General features: G+C 34.0%; 1 long non-coding RNA gene across 1 annotated transcript in view; it reads left to right on the top strand.

Moving 5' to 3' along the window:
• The window catches only part of LOC135214123 (uncharacterized), a 253,713-nt gene that overhangs the window by 59,653 nt on the left and 174,060 nt on the right, over window positions 1–20,000 (top strand). The window lies entirely within an intron of this gene.

Raw genomic sequence — 20,000 nt, 5'->3', positions numbered from 1 at the left:
ATATATATATATATATATATATATATATATAAAATGTGAGTGTATATTTATTTACAATATGTACATGTATTTAGAGCCTCTTTGTTTGTTGGTGAATTTTCATCTTCAAGTTCTTAAAAGCGTTTGGAACAGTAAAGATATATATATATATATATATAATATATATATATATATATATATATATATATATATATATATATTATATATATATATATATTGCGTGCGTGTGTTTGTGTCCATATTGTAATAACCCTCCTATCATAATGTAAAACCGTTGTTAGCGCATAGTGTTGTTCTATTAACTCTGTACTTTTCTTGCGATATAACTTTTTTTTTCCCATGTGAATCTTGCAAAATATTACTTCTAAACTATTTCTATTCTGTTGAGTTCATTATCCGATGGTTTACGAGTATCTTGTTTAATGAATTTATTAAGTGGTGACTTGTAATTATTGTTTGTGTTTCGCTTCGTTATTTGCTCTAAGTAAAGCTTTGTTTAAGTTTTGCTTTTGAATTCTTAATTAACCTGGTAAATCTGCTTTAATGCTACGTGAAGTGATGTCCTTTATACTGATAATGAATAAGTTCTTTAGCTGGAAGTATACTAGGTAAATATATATATATATATATATATATATATATATATATATATATATATATATATATATATATATATATTATTCTGGTAATCTTTTAGGCACGAAGATATGGTAATTCAGTTGTATTCCCCATAGGAAAATGCAAATGGTATTTATCAGAAAATGCCCAACAGTTCTCTTTCCTTAATAAACGCTCCAAGAAGAGGTCAATTGGAGGACGAAACTGTTGGGCATTTTCTGAGGCATACCATTTTCATTTTCCTATGTGGAATTCAACTGAATATATATATATATATATATATATATATATATATATATATATATTTATTTATATATGTATGTATATATATATATATATATATATATATATATATATATATATATATATATATATATATATATATATATATAGTATATATATATATATATATATATATATATATATATATATATATATATATATATATATATATATATATATATATATATATTATATTTTCCTTTTATTACCTCTTAGTGTTATTGTGGGCGTTCTTCTATTTCCACACTATATCCTTGCGCTCCATCCTCTGTATTGTCTTGATCTCTTTTATCTTGCTGTCCAACCGCTCTAGCTCCCTCCTTTCAATCCTTTAAGCGCTGAAAGACTGAAAGTGCCCATTTGCGGGGCTCGACAGCCTAAAATTCAACAAATCAATAAATCGACATACGGAACATCGTTTGTTAGGGTGTCGCTCTCGTTCGTCGATTGTGCAGTCTAAAATCATTATTGTCCGTGGCGTACATTTCCGGCAGCCATTTAGCAATTCTGCACTAAACATCTAATACTTTTTGCCGTAATGTAAGGCAGATGATAACATCTCCAAAGCAGAAACACGCGCAATTTCGATTTTTCCACCCATGCGGGCTACGTGGTTGCGGTGAACAGTTGAGAGAAGTTAAAAGGATTCCAGAAACAAGGCTGTATTTTGGGAGACGACGGAATCGTTCACCAGCCTTGCGGTTGCGTTCCTAAAGTTTGCTGTAACGTTCATTCGTAGGCTACCTCGTTCGTCGGCGTTCGCCATTTCCCTTATTAGGCTGGCAGTATCGTTCATCAAGTTGTCAGGTGCGTTCATTAGGTTGGCTGTTTCATTCATCATGTTGTCAGCTTTGTTCACTGGAAAGGACGCTTTGTTATATAAAATGTTTTTCGATGAATTGCCCGGAAACTTTGTGAACTTATTATTAATTGGCAGCAGGAAAGTTTTTGGAAGTTTTTTCCGGATACATCCCGAGTCACGCCTCGAGGTTTCGAAATCACTGTGAAACAATATGCAAGATTTAAGATATATTGGGTGTAAATTTAATTTTGAGTGTTTTGAATTTTATTCATATATTATGTCAGTAAATGTTAAGGTACTTCACATACGTACAGTTATTATAAAACAGTCTCCTCTCTCTCTCCTCCTCTCTCTCTCTCTCTCTCTCTCTTCTCTCTCTCTCTCTCTCTCTCTCATATAACTTAAGATTTCTTGAAAGCTTCTTAGCTTTGCGTTTTGTGTTAGGGAGACGAGATCTCCAGCCTCAGGCTCATGTCGTAAGCTCACGGCTTTCATTAGAGGTCTGGTCACCCATCCAAGTCCAGACTTGACCCAAAAATGGTTAAACATATTGAAGTAGAAACTATTTTCATAGCAAACATGGTATTGATTGTCCTTCATAGAAAATCACCCATTCCGATATTAGTTAAACCTAACGTGTGGTGTATTTAGTTTTGATTTATTATTGATTGTATATATATATATATATAATATATTAATATATATATATATACATTAAGATATATACATATATATATATATAATATTTATATTTATATATATATGTATATTTATATAAGAGTATAAAATGGATTTTTTTTCCAAATCATGTAGTAGGTTCATCTTTTGTTAAATTTTCCTGTTACCTAATATTATAGCTACGGCGAAGTTCTCTCAGTGCTAATAAAAACCTGACAGTAATTGGTTTTGATAACTGAAAGTGGTGTGACTTTTTAGTTTTCTTAATATATGATCGTACAAGTAATATCATGATGTTGTAGCTCTACAGTGACGCAATTACTTTGAAAACAGATTTCTTTATTGCATAAATGTTAATATTCACTATTTGCGGTCATTTTCATCAATTTTATGGATGTAAATTTATAATGGTGTTGAAATGTACATTTTTTCTAAAATTGTGTGCGTATATATATATATATATATATATATATATATATATATTATTGTAGTGATATGTGATATATTATGGTGTAGTGTATATATATATATATATATATATATATATATATATATATATATATATATATATATATATATATATATATATATATATATATATATATATATATAATATATATATATGTTACGCATAATGTGAATAATTGCCTAATGTGAACATTAGGCAGAAAATTGCCTAATGTGTACATTAAGCAAGCAGTTTGCATAAAGTTTACAATTTGTTAACATTAGGCCAAATATGCCTATTGTTCAAATTATGCAGCTCAATTTTGCCCGATGTGAATACGACTGCCTAATCTAAACATGTATTATGGTTTAGTGTAGAAATGGCACTTAATCCTGCAGACAACCCACGGGAGGTTACAAGAGAATGCAACATGGTTAATGTAGAGGCAGTTTAAAGAATTCCAATTTATTTGAATAAACACAAACATGATTAATGCAATATCAGTAAAAGAGAAATAAGTCAATAGAACTCAGGGTTCAGTTGAGTCGAATCAGAAATTTTTGCATGATCTGCCCGGGTGACGGCGTGAGTTGCATTTAAATTTTTTTCTTATGCAGCTGCGTCGTCCTGATGTACATTGAGTAGTACATTGACACTTTATATATCCTTGCCCACCAGTGGTTCTTGCTGTTGCTGTTCTAAGCGATAGGCAGATATCAGGAACCTCTTCAGACTTTATCAGGGGCTGTTTGATTGCACTTATAGATCAGCTGCTGTAAATTTTGGTCCAAGAATTACCCTCCCGACAACCTGCAGTGTATAGTTCATCTTGTTCCCAGAGGACGACCACTAACAGATTTTTAGGATCTGTTGGACCATGATCGACATCCGGGACCCTCAGCGTAGCACAATGACAGACCCAAAGTTTCGAACAACATTGGAACAACACTCCAGTTACAGTGGTTCGTCATTCAATTCACATTAGGCAAAATACCCTCGCCTAATCTGAAAATCATGCCTAATGTTGACAATAGGCAAGTAATTTGCCTATTGTCAACATTGTGCAAAATAAATTGCCTAATATGGAGATTAGGCAATTTTTCTGCCTAATGTTCACATTAGGCAATTATCCACATTATGCGTAACATATATACATATATATATACATATATATATATATATATGTATATATTATATATATACTATATATATATATATATATATATATATCTATATATATATATATATATATATATATATATATATATATATATATATATATATATATATATATATGTAACACTACATACATACATACATACATACATACCTGTATATTACATATAAATCAAGATGGGAATCTTTGAAAAGATTGTTGAGCCAACTGTCCTTCATGGAAGTGGAAGTGTGCATGGTAAATTCAGATGACGGAACGGTTGAATCTGCTGGTGATACACTGTTTGCATAGTATGTGTGTCGCAAGAAGCATATATAAGAAAAAGACTGTGAAGATATGTTTTTGAAGCAGTAAGGCTGGATTTGAGAGTTTAAGGTGGTTTTGTCTTTCGGAAATAATCAGCTTGTATTTGGAGTGAAGGGTATTGGAAAAGATCGTATATTATATCCAGGAAGCACTAAAGCGCTATCAGACCAATCATTAGTTCTGTGGGCTCAGTTACGTATAATTTATCTAAATGGCTTGTAAAAATTCTTACTCCTTTGGAGGGAACATTTCTAACAAGAATGTTAAAAACAATGTTGATTTTATAAACAAAATGAATAGTTTAAATTTGAATTTTGATTTTAATATGGTTAGTTTTGATGTTGTCTCTTTATTTACAAAAGTGCCTGTAGATGACATACTTGAATATTTGGAGGATGAATTAGAACGTCATGACATTCCCTTAATTGTAGCAAACCTCATTAGTCTCATAAGGTTATGCATCAAAGATAGTAAATTTTGTTTTAATGGGGAATTTTTTGTACAAAAGTTTGGCATGGCTATGGGTAATCCCTTATCTTCTGTCCTTAGCAATATTTACATGGAATTTTTTGAGACAAAACTCTTTCCAAGAATTTTGCCCCAAATAGTTATTTGGTTTAGGTATGTGGATGATATTTTCTGTATTTGGCTAGTTCATGAAAATCTCCAGGAATTCCTTAATAATCTCAATAATTTAGTCCCTTATATAAAATTTACTGTAGAGGAAGAAAGAAATTGTAATTTGAATTTTCTTGATGTAACTGTCCATAGAAATGATAGAAATTTCACCTTTTCAGTCTTTCGAAAATGAACTAACATTGCCTCTTTTGTTCATTACTACTCCAATCACCATCAAAATGTTAAATTCTCTGTTTTTTTCTGGGATGTTCCTAAGGGCTTTACGTGTCTGCAGCCTGCAGTTTATTGACGCTGAGATTAAAACTATTTATGATATTGCATTGAAACTTAAATACCCAAGGACTTTTGTAGGTGTGGCATGGAAAAGAGCTAGAAAAACATTTTATTCAACTAATGACAAACTTGAATTTAGTAAGCATAACATTCTAAAATTACCCTATGATGAAAGGTTTTTAGATATTCCTAGATTTTTAAAGCTTTTTAACATAAATGTTTTCAGTAATATTAATGTCAAGAGTTTAGTAATAAAAAATTCTAAAGATCTTCCAGGCTACAAAAAGTGTGATAAAGTCTATTACGGACTGACGGGTAAATCTCTTTCACAACGTCTCAAACAGCATCAATATTCTGTGAGAACTGGGCAAATATCGAATGCATTATTGGTACACATGAGAGATTTAGATCATCCTATTAACTGGAGTCAAGTAAGAGCCTTAATCCCATGTAATGACACAGTTAAAAGGAATATCATTGAATTTTGTTTCATAAAGTCAAATAATAGAAATGTTCTAAATTTAAGTCTTGGTTTATTTAAACTTGATGCTTTCATAATGAAAAAAGGTGTAGATAAATATAAGCAACAAAATTAATATATTCAGTTTTTACATGTTTTGGACTGTAAAGATACACTGTAATTTCGGTTAGGGTCAAATTTGTTTAGGTTTGTGACCGTGTGATATCCGATAATCCAGGATTATCTCTCTTAATTTTTACCCTTTTGGCAATAACCATCTGGTATTCTTGATCTTGTTGTTACCTGAGACCTTTCTCTCCAATTGTATTTCATTAACTCCTTGACAATGTCTTAGTAAAGACGAGAGCGCTTGGATTTCTGACTATCATTTTCCTGTGGGATTCGCTTTATATATATATATATATATATATATATATATATATATATATATATATATATATATGTGTGTGTGTGTGTGTGTGTGTGTGTGTGTGTGTGTGTGTGTGTGGACTAGTAAAAATATTCTGTTACAACAGAGTTCCATCAAATAAAAGGAGCCCATAAAAAACGCCAAAATATAGAAAGTAAGTACTGTATTTCAGAGACTGTTCTCTTTCTGCAGGTAGTCTGAAATATATTACTTACTTTCTGTATTTTGGCGTTTTTATGGGCTTATTTTATTTTATATATATACATATATGTTTATATTAATAATATATATATATATTATATATATATATATATATATATATATATATATATATATATATATATATATATATATATATATATATATTATCAAATAGTGTATCATTATTGTATTCCAAACCCCTCTATTCAACATCTTGTTCAAAAAGTATATTACAAAGATAAATATGTACCTTACTCCTTCCAATTACAAACATGCAAATAAAACGTGCATTTAGTAAGAGGGTATACAAGAAACACGAAGTGGAATTATATATTATAGCAATTACTTGGCGTAATTAGAGTCGTTTTGATAATAACGTGTAATTACAGAAGTCTCAGCCTTGGGCTGATAAACCCTCTTCGGGCCGGGAAGTCACAAGCACGAGAAGTATCGCTTTTGATAATATCATTCATTAATTCGTTGTGACTTTCTCTTTTTGTTCATTGGGTTTTGTCTTCATTTATTTACTTATTTTATTTATATTGTATTTCATCGAAGTTTTTCTTGTATTAATGTTTATATTTCAGCTGTATGTAGTTGCAATCTTCTTCATTTTAAATTGCCTTTCTTTAATCTAGGACTAGTTTTTATTCTTTATGTATTTTCAATGCTAAATTCAGTCTTCATCCATAATCCTATTTTATCCTCACTTTTTATGCAGTTAGTCCTTTTGCCTCGCTTGTCCTGAATTGTATAATTAGCCCTCCACTTTTCGTTTTCTGAGGGACCTGGGGCAACCCGAACGAGCTTTAAGGTAAGGTAGTCCTTCACGTTGTCCTTCCTTTACTTTTAAGCCCAGAAAGCCCAGGTCTCCCACGACGTTGTGCTACTGCACTCAGCCTTCAACGCGTAGGGTGAAACAGCAAAGACCCCCCTCCCCCCTCGTCCCCTCCCTTCCCCCCCAGTCTCGGGGAAACTCTGCTCTCGTGCTGCTAAACCAACACTCCTTGCGAAGTTATATGAGTCTTGGTATCGTGCGCCGGTTCTTTTCTCAGTAAACAGAGAGGACACGATTAGAAAAGATAGCGGTTATCTTCGTCGCCCCTCCGGGCTAAAGAAGGCACAAAATACTCGCTCGAGTCAACACGCCAGTTTCCATTTGTAGTTTCTGACTAAATATTCGAGAGATAAGACGCAAACTGTTTAGACTTTTTTTTTCTTCTTCCTACTTCGTTTTTGTAGCGTTGTTTGTTCTTATTTGGTTTTGTTGACTGTCTCTCTTACTCTTATTTTCCCTTGACTAACTCTGTGTTCCACTAATTCTCTCTCTCTCTCTCTCTCTCTCTCACTAACAATTTGATTTGCAACTAGTTTTCTGTCATCTGTCCACTTGATTTTCTCTCTCTCTCTCTCTCGTCTCTCGTCCGTTCTCTTCTCGTCCGACTCTCTCTCTCTCTCTCATCTATCCTCTCTCTTTATGGGCAAATTTTGAAATCCACTCTCAAATGGTTTTTTAAAAAAAGTTTCAAGCTCTCTCTCTCGTCTCTCTCCTCTCTCTCTCTCTTATGGGAGATTTTGAAATCACCTCGCAAAATGGATGGTGTAAAAAAGTTTCAAGCTAAGATACGCTCTCTCTACTCGCTCAGACGCACCTCCTCTCTCTCTCTCTCTCTCTCTCTCTCTCTCGTGTGGGGGATTTTGAAATCCACTCCCAAAATGTTTCTAAAATGGCTCCTAATTTTGCTGTCATTATGAGTGTTTCAGTATCCGTGACTCGCCCCAATTACACCAAAAGGTAGACAAAGAGACTAACAGCTTTTAATCACGCAAAGAGGCTTTTTAGTCACGGAGATTATTGCATAATGAGATTTAAAAGGTATGTTATGATGTTGTACATGTAAATACATGATTAACTGTGCGTTTTGGCGCATTAAATTTTTGAATCAACTAACCGATTGATGAGACTTAACCTCTTTTAAGAGGAGGGCGGGGAATTTGATTAATGGCATGTAAATTAAAATACCCATTTCCTAGTACAGTTGATAGCTGAATGGGCTTCTAGGTTTCCAAAATATACTAGAAACATTTGAAACATCCTATCTGTAATTGAATGATCGCATTTCATGTTTTGTTTTGTTTCTGGAGAATCCTCGTACGAGTTTAGGGCGCCGAACGACCCTATCTTTAATCACATAGACTGAATAGGTATCTGAATGACAAATGGCGACCATGTATCCAGTATTTTGAACCTTTGGGCTGTGCCGTAGCCTCCCAAGTCCCAACCACGGCTTCCAAATTCGTGCGTTCGAATTCCCTTCCTTGATGAGACACTCAAACACTAAGTTTTTTATTTATTTCTTAGCTGGTATTTATTTGTTTGATATTTTACTTAGAGCGTTGTGAAGTTTGTTATCACTAGATATGTGCATCATTTTAATTATGATATGACAACACTAACTGCTATAATAATGTTTTCTTAACTTATAATTTATGTTTTGACATTTGGTCATTCTATTTTTTGACTATGCATTCGTCCGGGAAGCAGAATAACGTGCGCCAATGTATTTTAATTGGTATTGACCGTGTTAGCGCTTAGGGAATTTCTCCACGAATTGTCTGTGCGTAAATTTAGTTTTTATTTTGATTTAGTTTAAAGAGGAATAATTGTTGATTAATGCAGTATATTGAAAAAAAACAAGAAAACAAAAATAAAAGATCAGCGGTAGTCATTGTAAGTTGAAGTTATATACTACCAACTTTTCTATACTTTGCCGTGATATATATATATATATATATATATATATATATATATATGTATATGTATATATATATATATATATATATATATATATATATTATATATATATATATATATGCATGCTTAAAAATGGGTTAAAGCTATAAATGTCAGCATGAGAAACCATGATAGCTTTCCTTTCTGGTGGCAGATGGTTTTATGTTATATATGCCAACTATTGCAGATGAAAATATAGGTAATAACTGGGAATGCTTCAGATCAATCTGCTGAGGACTCCTATATCTCTTTGATTGTTACTCTACGATACTCATTTTGGGTGTATTCCAACGCAATATTTTTTAAATTTTTGTTGTGTGCTCAAAAAGCGAAAGAACACTAAAGTCTGCCCAAACGGGATATAACTCAATCCCGCTCACTTTTCTGCCATTGGTCAATCAAGTAACATATCGTATGGTACTCCAGAGTCCAGGCCGCAGGCATTCATTCAGTCTCAGTCTGTCTGTCACGAATGAATGGTTATAGATCAACTGCTTGTTAACGTAAATACTTAACTTCGAAAGTTTCGAATCCTTTTATTTTTCTTTAAGAAATGCAACGTTAAAGACCAAACCAACTCGTTTTGATTTATGACTTTACGAAATATAAAAGAAAAATTGTCCTTAGCCCTATACCGAAGCCCATGTAGCCCTAGGGAACAATTGTGTAGGCGTATAGTTATCAAACATGTGGTTATATCATGTTCGCTTTCTCATTGTAGCACAGGCCTATCCATCTTCTTCGTCTTCTTCTTTCTCTTCAAAAGGTTTGTCTCTCTCTCTCTCTCTCACCGCAATTGCAGTATGAACCATATGAGACCGAGAGAGAGAGAGAGAGAGAGAGAGAGAGAGAGAGAGAGAGAGAGAGAGATATTTTCTTATATAGTAAATGAAACGATAATAGAATAATGTAATATCATTAATACACAGGGTGTAACAATAGTTTATGCAAATCTTTTGGGAAAAGAAAGAAAAAGTCATTCTGAGCAGAAAATGTTCTTTAAACGTGTACATTTTAAGACTTCGTTTGTTTGAGGGGTGAATTTTTAGCTTACTCGGGGAGTAACCCTACAAACTACTTTGTTGTTGTAGGAAATCCTGAAAAGGTGTTTCGTGGTGAGTGAACGATACAGAAGTTGTAGGATATTTATTTATGACTTATTTATTAGAAGGAAAATGTAAAAAATTAATAATACGCATGTTAAACAGTACAGAAAAATTATTCCTAATGAAATATAACATATTTATTTTAATTTTAGTTGGTGAAACAACGCTCTATTTGACCGTAGGTTTTAGCGCGCGCCCCAAGTAAGCTGAAGGTCGGATCATGCCTCGTTACAATAATTGTTATCATGCAACTGGCAGTGAGTAGTCAGGGGTATTCGGGGGAGGGTTGATGAAGTCCATTTGGCAGCGCAATTGATGACCTTTCGAATTGTGATTTTCTCTCGTAGGTAACAAAAAAATGTAGCATTACAGTCCCTTCAACTATACTCTGTTTTTTTCCATCTGTCCATCCGCCTGTGGTGTTTTTGTATGGTAACACTGCGTCTCGGGCTTTAGATAGTTACATTCAGCTTACATTCAACGATTATAATAATATCCTATTTCGAATATTAACGGTGTAATTCGCATACAGTAAATTATTAAAACACTTTTCAGTTGCAAATGTACACCCAGATATCCTTTTATTTACACATTGCGTAACTATCTGAAGCCCGGGACGCAGTGTTACCATACAAAAACACCACAGGCGGATGGACAGATGGAAAAAAACAGAGTATAGTAAATCACCTGTGAACAGACTTCATGTAATTAATGCTTAGCTTTATGTATCAAGAAAGTAGTGTAGTAACATTTATAGGTGATCATTGAATTGTAGCGCAAACAGTCCTGCAGTCTGGTCACCGTTTTGTTGAATCAGGAGTCAGGACTAGGCCCATGCTGAATGAGTGATAGTGACAGTACTCATGATAGCAAGGGATTGTAGGTAGGGAGGATACTACACTTCTGAACAATGTCAGCTTTTTTACCTCTTTCGATGACTGTATAAATAGGCTCCCTTTGATAGGAGAGAATGAAGAAAGTGAATTCTCCTTAATGTTTTCATTCTTTTTCATCTGAAAGACGAAAGCGTTTTCATAGGTGTGTGTTTTTCCTTTGACTGGTGTATGATGAATAGTTTTGATTGGGAAGATTTTTTATAGGTTTTAAATCTTTGACCAGTGTGTAATGAATAGGCCTATCTTTGATGGAGGGGAGATACCATTAGGCTTGTTTTTCTTTTCTATCGGAGTCCGGTGAATACCATTGACGGAGAGGGAGGTATCAATATTGTATGTATTTTCCCCCTTTGTTCAGTATCTAAAGAATACATTTGATTTGGAGGTATTTTATTCCCACCGGCCTAATCCCCATTTTCCTTGTTAAGTGTAATAGTGGAGTTCACTCTCGTGTAATCTAGAAATGGAACTGTTGCAAACCCAAAAATAAATATCTTATCTGCGTATTCCACACTACTGGAACGGTATCCAGTTTCTTGCTTTCGAAATGTAACCCAGACGCACTCACATATCTTGGCAGAAAAGTGAGACTGTTCAGAGTAACAAGTGAACTGATCAGCTTCATCACCTATTCCCCCCCCCCCCCCCCCCCCCCCCTCCAGATGACTGCTCACTGCTCACTCTTGACATCCCGGATGCATATTCCCGAACTCTAACCAAGCACTGGGACCTTCCCTGAATAGAGCGGAGTTGCCATATCTTAAGAACTAACCATAGTATCTTGAAAATAATATAATTATGTTTCCCACACCCAGATTACTATGGTAAGGGTTCTTTGAACTAGCCTAACCTAATCGAACCTAACCTAACCTAACCTAACCTAGGGGCATGGCAAAAAATCCGGGCTGATGCAATACTGGTATATATATCGGGAATTTGAATTTAATTGCCTATGTAGTGGTAATAGTTATTTTATACACTCACCCCGTCGACAAACGAAGCCTTTAAATGCATATAATTATCGAACATTTTCTGCTCAGAATGACATTTTTTCCTTCACTTCCCAAAATATTTGCATAAACTCGCGTTACATTCTGAATCGATATAATAATATTGCAGGATAATATATGGCTTGCTCATTTATGAATTAATACAATATAATGTAATGTAATAAAATAAGAATACAATGGTCCCATTAATAAAGTGATAGTGAACCCAAACCAGCTTCCTCCTCCTCCTCCACCTCTCATCTCTGAATAATTAAGAAAGCTGTCGATGGTACCAGACGTATGATATAGTGCCCAGAAGGGGCGTGTCCATAGGTTACATCCAGGTTAAATTGATTATAGAAGCACAAAATCTTGAAATGAAATTTAAGAATAATGAAAAATATCTGGATTTAGGAGTGAATTATTTGCCAAAATAAAAATCTGCAGGGATCTATTAATTTTTCTTCGCAACAATACTGTGATAAATTGCATATCCAGCGTTCTATTGTTTATTGCTGTTTATGTCATCAGTTGCTAAGGACAGCACTTTATTGTAATATTAGACGCATGCTTACACTGCAAACATTGAAAGTTAGGTTATAGTTAATGTACAGACAAATGTTTTTATTGATAGCATCGGGCGAAGGCGAAAGTTCATTTTCATCATCGCTACTTTTTGACTTATTTGATCAGCTTTCAGTTAAGAACTGAACTTAAACAGGCAATGCACAAATTGTGCTATAAGTGCGGAGCAGTCGGACATTTATGTAAACTTACCAGCCTTTTTTTGCATGGTTATATTAGTGATATTAATCACGTATGTAAACTCATCATCTGTAACAGGCGGGTCTGAATTATTTTTTATGTGGCTACCGCGTAATGGGCTTTTTTTCCGGTTTCGCTCTTATGACAGACACACACATATGATATATATATATATATATATATATATATATATATATATATATATATATTATGTATGTATGTATGATATATATATATATATAATATAGATATAGATATATATATATATACTATATATATATATACATATGTGTTTGTTACATGAGTATGTGTAGCATTTCTTTCATTTGTAATTCCTACTGTAATATCCGTCCTATTTTTGTTTATTTTTTTTTTATTATAGTAGACTTCGTCCCATAAACTTCCCTCTTTCAAATGGAGAGAGTACGTTTTCTTCCGAAATAAACGCAACGTTTTCCTGGCCTGTGGCTATAGATATTCTGGAAATGATCCGTCAGCATTCGTATATAATATTAAAGTGTAATTTGTTTTTAAACAGCATTTTTACCAGCTTTACATTGTGTCTATTTTGTGATTTTTATAAATGAATATGTCTGATGTTTACATATGAGTGACACTGTTGGAATCCTCTTGGTTGGGCCACCCCTAATGCTTTATACGTCAATGGCATCTGGCCTTGAATATTTCTCCCTTGTCTAAGCATTGACCAAATCCAGCGTCTCTAAAATTCCCTGCTCCGAAGACTTAGAGGTGTCATTACTTGTCTGATCTTAAGCTCTAACTGTTGATGTGTAATTTGTGTTTGTATATTTTGTAATCCCCACAAAAGGCAGGGTTTGCGTTTTCCAGTACAACATGTTATTTTTCCTTTTTTGCTCTGCAATGGCGAAATTGCTGTTGAATCTCTCTCTCTCTCTCTCTCTCTCTCTCTCTCTCTCTCTCTCTCTCTCTCTCTCTCTCTCTCTCTCTCTCTCCAAAACCCTAAATGGTAGTTCTAGCTAGAAAGTAGCTTATCATAATAAATGTATCTCTCCATAATTTATTTTACACAATTACCCGTTGAGTTATTTAGATGGTGAATGATTAAAATGCTTTAAATCTTGTAGTACAATTAATTGCAAGTAAAATAAAGTTAAATACATTTAAAATGTCATTTGATACATAAATATGAATGCAGAAATACAATAAAAAATGTTAACACATAAAATGCACTTCAAAACAGCCATTAAATTTCTAAAATGGTATCACATTTCCAGTTTAATTGAATGTCTGAATGTCAGAGGTCCCTTGATGATATTTTTGTAATTGATCTGATCCGTGGAAATACGAATCGCCTGCAACTCATCTAATGATGCGCTTTAATCACCCGCAAAAAACAAATGATGGGTGGTGCGGATGTTCGTCAAGGATCGTATACCTAGAATCTCTCTCTCTCTCTCTCTCTCTCTCTCTCTCTCTCTCTCTCTCTGTAGGAAAAAAAAGAGGGGGAGGGGGCGGAGGAGATCTCTGGATTAAGATTCATCTTAATGTATTCAGCTTTTCCTTATTTCCAAGTCCGTCTCTCCACGATTTTTTTTTTAATTGTTGTGGAGAGTCGAGAAGAAAAGAAAAATCGTATATAGTTGTTAACAGTTTCCAAAAAAACTCGACTCCTTATCTGATAACACATACTTCAAAAAATGTCACTGACATCCATCAATAACTCTGCGACGTTTGCTCGTCAAACAAACAAACAAACAAAGGAAGAAATTGGTTAATACATAACGATCGTCCAATTTCGCAATCGCTGATAAAAAGAAAAAAAAAGAAAATAAAAGCTTTAAAGCAAATGAAAATTCTTAAAAAACCGAAAATAAAGACTTAAAGAGAAAGAGAGAGGGACGAAAAACGCGTCGCCCGGTTCATCCCTCAAGTAGGTCGTCTTGAGCAGCATATTATGCAAAATATCTGGTTAAGCTTCATTGTGAAATAATTAAGTTCCCCAACACGTGATCTCCTGGCGCAGCCGTTCATTTTTATGCCTTGCGTTTGTTGCGTTCAGGAATGGTGGAGGGAAAAAAAAAACTCTTAGCCCCTGGCCTTGTACGTTTGCTTGTCTGTTTGTTTGTTGTGGTCCCTAGGTTTCAATTTGGCCTTATTCTCTGGGTCTTCACGAATAGTATAGAAGAGGGTGGGAGATCGGTCTTTATTTTTTCCCTATAGCTAAGGTTGTCCCGTTGTCTTGAGAGAGAGAGAGAGAGAGAGAGAGAGAGAGAGAGAGAGAGAGAGAGAGAGAGAGAGGGACGGAAGAGGCTCCTACCTTAAATCAATAAAGTATCTTCATTGAAACTAAAGAATCACGTCTCGTCTCAGGTATGTATTTCGCGCTAGGTGTTGTAAGTTCCAGCCCTTTTTGTTTCATTTTTTGTTTTCTCCGAGGCGCTAACCCCCCATCCCCCCCCACCAATTTTTTTATTTTATTTTTTTTTATTTTCGATGTGATCGATAGTACGTAAAACTATTTGTGTATCATGTTGCACTTGTTTTCACTCTCCGTCGCTTATTTCTTCCCCTTCTGTCTCTCTTCTAGGAAAAGGATTTAATTCAAATTTTGGTTTTTTTGTGAACAATGCAAAAGTTAATCGCAGTTGTGTCATGTTTTTATCTCTATCCCCCTTAACTCCTCCTCCTCTTCCTCCTCCTCCTCCTCCTCCTACTACTACTACTACTACTACTACTACTACTACTACTTACTACTTCTTCTTCTTCTTCTTCTTCTTCTTCTTCTTCTTCTTCTTGATGTAAAATATGGTTAATATATATTTTGCTTCAGGATACAGGGACGCCATTTCTTCTGCGGAAAGAAAATCTAGATTTTCTCATTTTCTTTTTGTTTCTGTAATCCATCGAGTTTGCTCACGTGTTGTCAACAGCACTCTTGATATTATAAAATTTTCATGTTGCTCATTTTGAAAGGAAGTATGCCTTTCAAATGTTTGTTTAATAACTGCGCTCTCTTCAGAGTTGTTGCTTCTTACGGTTTTCCTCGGTTGTCTTCTTTCCCACCGTTATCCCTACATCAGGGGGGTCGGTTGCCTGATGCGCCTTCTCCAGTGCCTTCCATGAAAATCATTATCCTCCACCAAACCTCCTCTCGCCATATCATACTCCTTACAACATCAGGCAAGGTTTATTGTTTGGCAAAGGGGTTTTTACGACCGCATACTCTTGCTCTCATCAACCGCAGTTATTAGCGGTAGGCCTCGCATTTGAAAAGTCCACCTGCAAGGCATCAGTTTCCACAGTTATTGGCGTTGGGCCCAGCCTTTTACTCAAATGTAAGACTGCAAGGGAGCAGTTTCCACAGTTATTGGCGTTGGGCCCAGCCTTTTACTCAAATGTAAGACTGCAAGGCAGCAGTTTCCACAGTTATTGGCGGGGGACCTAGCCTTTTACTCAAAAGTAAGACTGCAAGGAAGCAGTTTCCACAGTTTTTGGCGGTGGGCCTAGCCTTTTACTCAAAAGTAAGACTGCAAGGCATTACTCAAAAGTAAGACTGCAAGGCAGCAGCTGTTCTCTTAGTCGCCTTTTACGCCACGCAGGTGTGTCCTTACGTCCCTACCACAAGGTCTGTGGTTTTCCTTGATGGGGATACTTCTTAAATGTATATTTATATTTCCAAATATTCCCATTGGGGGTGGGGACTTGATAAAGATTTATTCAGCACGACATTTAACGCCTCTACGTAGAACCTTATCAGTGGGACGTCGAGTGCCTCGCATTGAGTGCACTTTCCAGCTCATATTGCAGGCACTCTTAAACCTCATCATGGATTTTGAGATGGCCTTTCGTTCTAATACGGCTCCTTGGTGGATATTCCTGGCCTTTGGTTTCTAACGCTGCATCCACTCAACCCAGGACTTCAGAGTTCCGGTATAATTTCTCTCCTTGCAAAACCTCGGAATCACAAACCATTCTCTCATCATCTCCGTAGGGGACTACTGCCTCAGTACACCCCATGCGGTGCACGGTAGACATGACTCAAGGTTCTTTGCGGTGTCCCTTGGGCCCTCAGGTGGAGCCCTTTTCATTTCTTTGGCCATATCTCCGTTTGTAATCTCTTCCTACCATCTTTCTTAGTGCAGCTGCTCGGGTTTCCTCCTGTTACACCTTTCCCAACCTTCTTCCTGTCAGTTTCCGTTTCAGTGCTGAATGACCTCACAGATTCAGCGCTTGGGTATTGGCCTTAATTCTTTTATCTGTTCTATTGTATTCTCTCATCATGCCCATGGGTCTATTTCAGTCCAAGATAATTATGTAATACTCCAACAGATATGCTACACACATGAGGGCTTGAATAAATTCCTATGCTTCGTGGCAGCATGGTGTCGTTAGCACAGGATCCCATGGATAAATGTATACAAGATTACTAAAGATTCGAGGATTGAAGAGTTCATCTCTTGTAGTGTCTGATTACATACGCACACAAGCACAATACATGTTTTACACACAAACACATTACATATATATATATATATTAATATTATAATATATATATATATATATATATATATATATATAAGTGTGTGTGTGTGTGTACGTGTGTAGTGTGGTACGTGAGAACCAGTTAAACAGAACGAGCGAGGTTAGCATCTACATCTAAAATACTGTTCGAGAAACTGATGACTATCTCCTCTTTTAGCCACCCTCTACTAAGGAAAAGCATCCCTTTATACACACAAAATTATATATATATATATATATATATATATATATATATATATATATATATATATATGCATACTTATAATATATATATATATATATATATATATATATATATATATATATTATATTTATGTATATGTAGATCCATTCATACATAGATAAAAGCCTGTTTTCGCGTTCATATAAATGCACGAAAGTGAAAGAAATCTCTTTTGACATGAAAATGCATTATAAGCCATTAGGCTAATAGTGTTCATTATACTCACTCAGAGGGACGTTGTTATATAGTACAAAATAATTTTTAGATATTTTAGTTCTGATAAAGTCAAGTCATACTAAAGTTTTCATTGTTTTGGTTTTAATTAGATCAACTCATACAAAGGGTTTTCATTATGTTGGTTTGAATTAGGTTTAAGTCATACTAAGGATTTCATTATTTAGGCTTTAATTAGGTATAGCCGTTGTAAGGGTTTCATTACTTTGGTTTTAATCAGGTCAATCATACTGAAGTTTTCATTATTTTGGTTTCAATTAGGTCAAGTCATACTAAGAGCGAATACGTGTGGAAGAAATGTCCAATTATCCTTTCACTCGCTCGGTTAAACATATATGAAAATATATTAATTCCGAGGTAGAGCGAACTAGATATTAAAGGACATTTGTAGTTCGATAATATATATATATATATATATATATATATATATATATATATATATATATATATATATATATATGTATATATATTATTAAAATATGTGTGCGTGTGTATGTCTCCCCTTTGTCTCCGTGAGTTATTTTTTATTCTTATGAGAAGGAATATGTCTCCATACAGGTGTTTGCGTCCCCATGATGTCTTCACGGCCAGGTAGGAGAATGAATGGGAAAATATGCCCTTATTAGATCTCATAATATTTTCGCTCAAAGGAAAAATGATTTTAAAAAAATATATATGTGTGTATATACATATGTATATATATAATAAATACATATAAAATATAAGTATATACTATATATGTAACTGAATCATGAAAATATGGAGCGTGGTTGGATTCTAGGTACATATCTATTTTCCTTTGTAATCCCATCTGTCATTTATACGAGCTCTTTTTGTAGCTTATTTTTATATTTCCTCAGTCTGCTAAGTAACGGACAAGAAGTCGAAAGGCTTTGCAGAACACTATAGTTTTTCTTTTATTTGTGGATTTTGTTTGATATATATATATATATATAATAATATATATATATATATATATATATATATATATATATATATATATATATATATATATATATATATATTTATATTTATATTTATATTAATTGTAATAACCACAGTGCCACTAAACTTCTGAAATTCTTCATACCTTTTGGATGCCCTTGTTACTACAAAGCTGTTTCAAGAAGGTATGAACAATTCGAGAACTTGTATTGTGATGATTACAGTTACATGCCTGTATTAAAAGTGACCAGTTGATTCTATACACACACACACACACACACACACACACACACACACACACACACATATATATATATTTATATATATATATATATCTATATATATATATATATATATATATATATATATATATATATATAGATATGATTATCCATCTGGCGACGATAGTGAGAAGTGGACTATTCCAGCTCTAATAAATATATTTGAAGAGGACAGGTTATATGTATGTATGTATGTATGTATGTATGTATGAGTGGCAATATCCTTTTATCCCTCTCGTTGGCAAGTCGGTAACGTGGCCTCTTTCTGATACTCTTGATGCATGTTCGAATCCTGCTGCTGTCATCAGAAATGCTTCATTATTCTTGTATTTAGCTTTAAGGCTTTCTACTGACAAGCGAATACAAGAAGTGTTAATAGTTCCAGAAGTTGAGAGAGCATTGTGGCCAGTGGAATCTACATCGTACATACATACATACATACATACATGCATGCATATGTATCACACACAAACTATGTGTGTGATATATATATATATATATATATATATATATATATATATATATATATATATATACATATACATATATATATATATATATATATATATATATATATTAATATATATATATATATATATATATTATATATATTGTCTATCCCTCAGTTGACGATGAAGGCTGGGCCATGTGTTGATACCCATATTAAATGTTACAGAACTAAATGTTTGGTAATAATAAGTGTAGTAATAAAAATTATAATCAAGAACTGCCAATTGTTAGCATCCAGTACAGTAATAATAATTTGAGGAACGGACGGAGTATCAGTAGTTCTCAGAGGTAATTTTTCGAAATTATCGCACCCTCTTGAAATTAGTATCTGTATTTAAGAAGAATTTTAGGTAGCATCTTCATGGCTATTCAAAGGATAATTTTATTTTGAAATATTTGTTTATATTTGTAAGAAGTTT

The sequence above is a fragment of the Macrobrachium nipponense genome, chromosome 45 (genome assembly GCF_015104395.2).
Source record: "Macrobrachium nipponense isolate FS-2020 chromosome 45, ASM1510439v2, whole genome shotgun sequence".
NCBI lineage: Eukaryota > Metazoa > Arthropoda > Malacostraca > Decapoda > Palaemonidae > Macrobrachium > Macrobrachium nipponense.
This window is presented reverse-complemented; position numbering and strand designations above follow the sequence as displayed.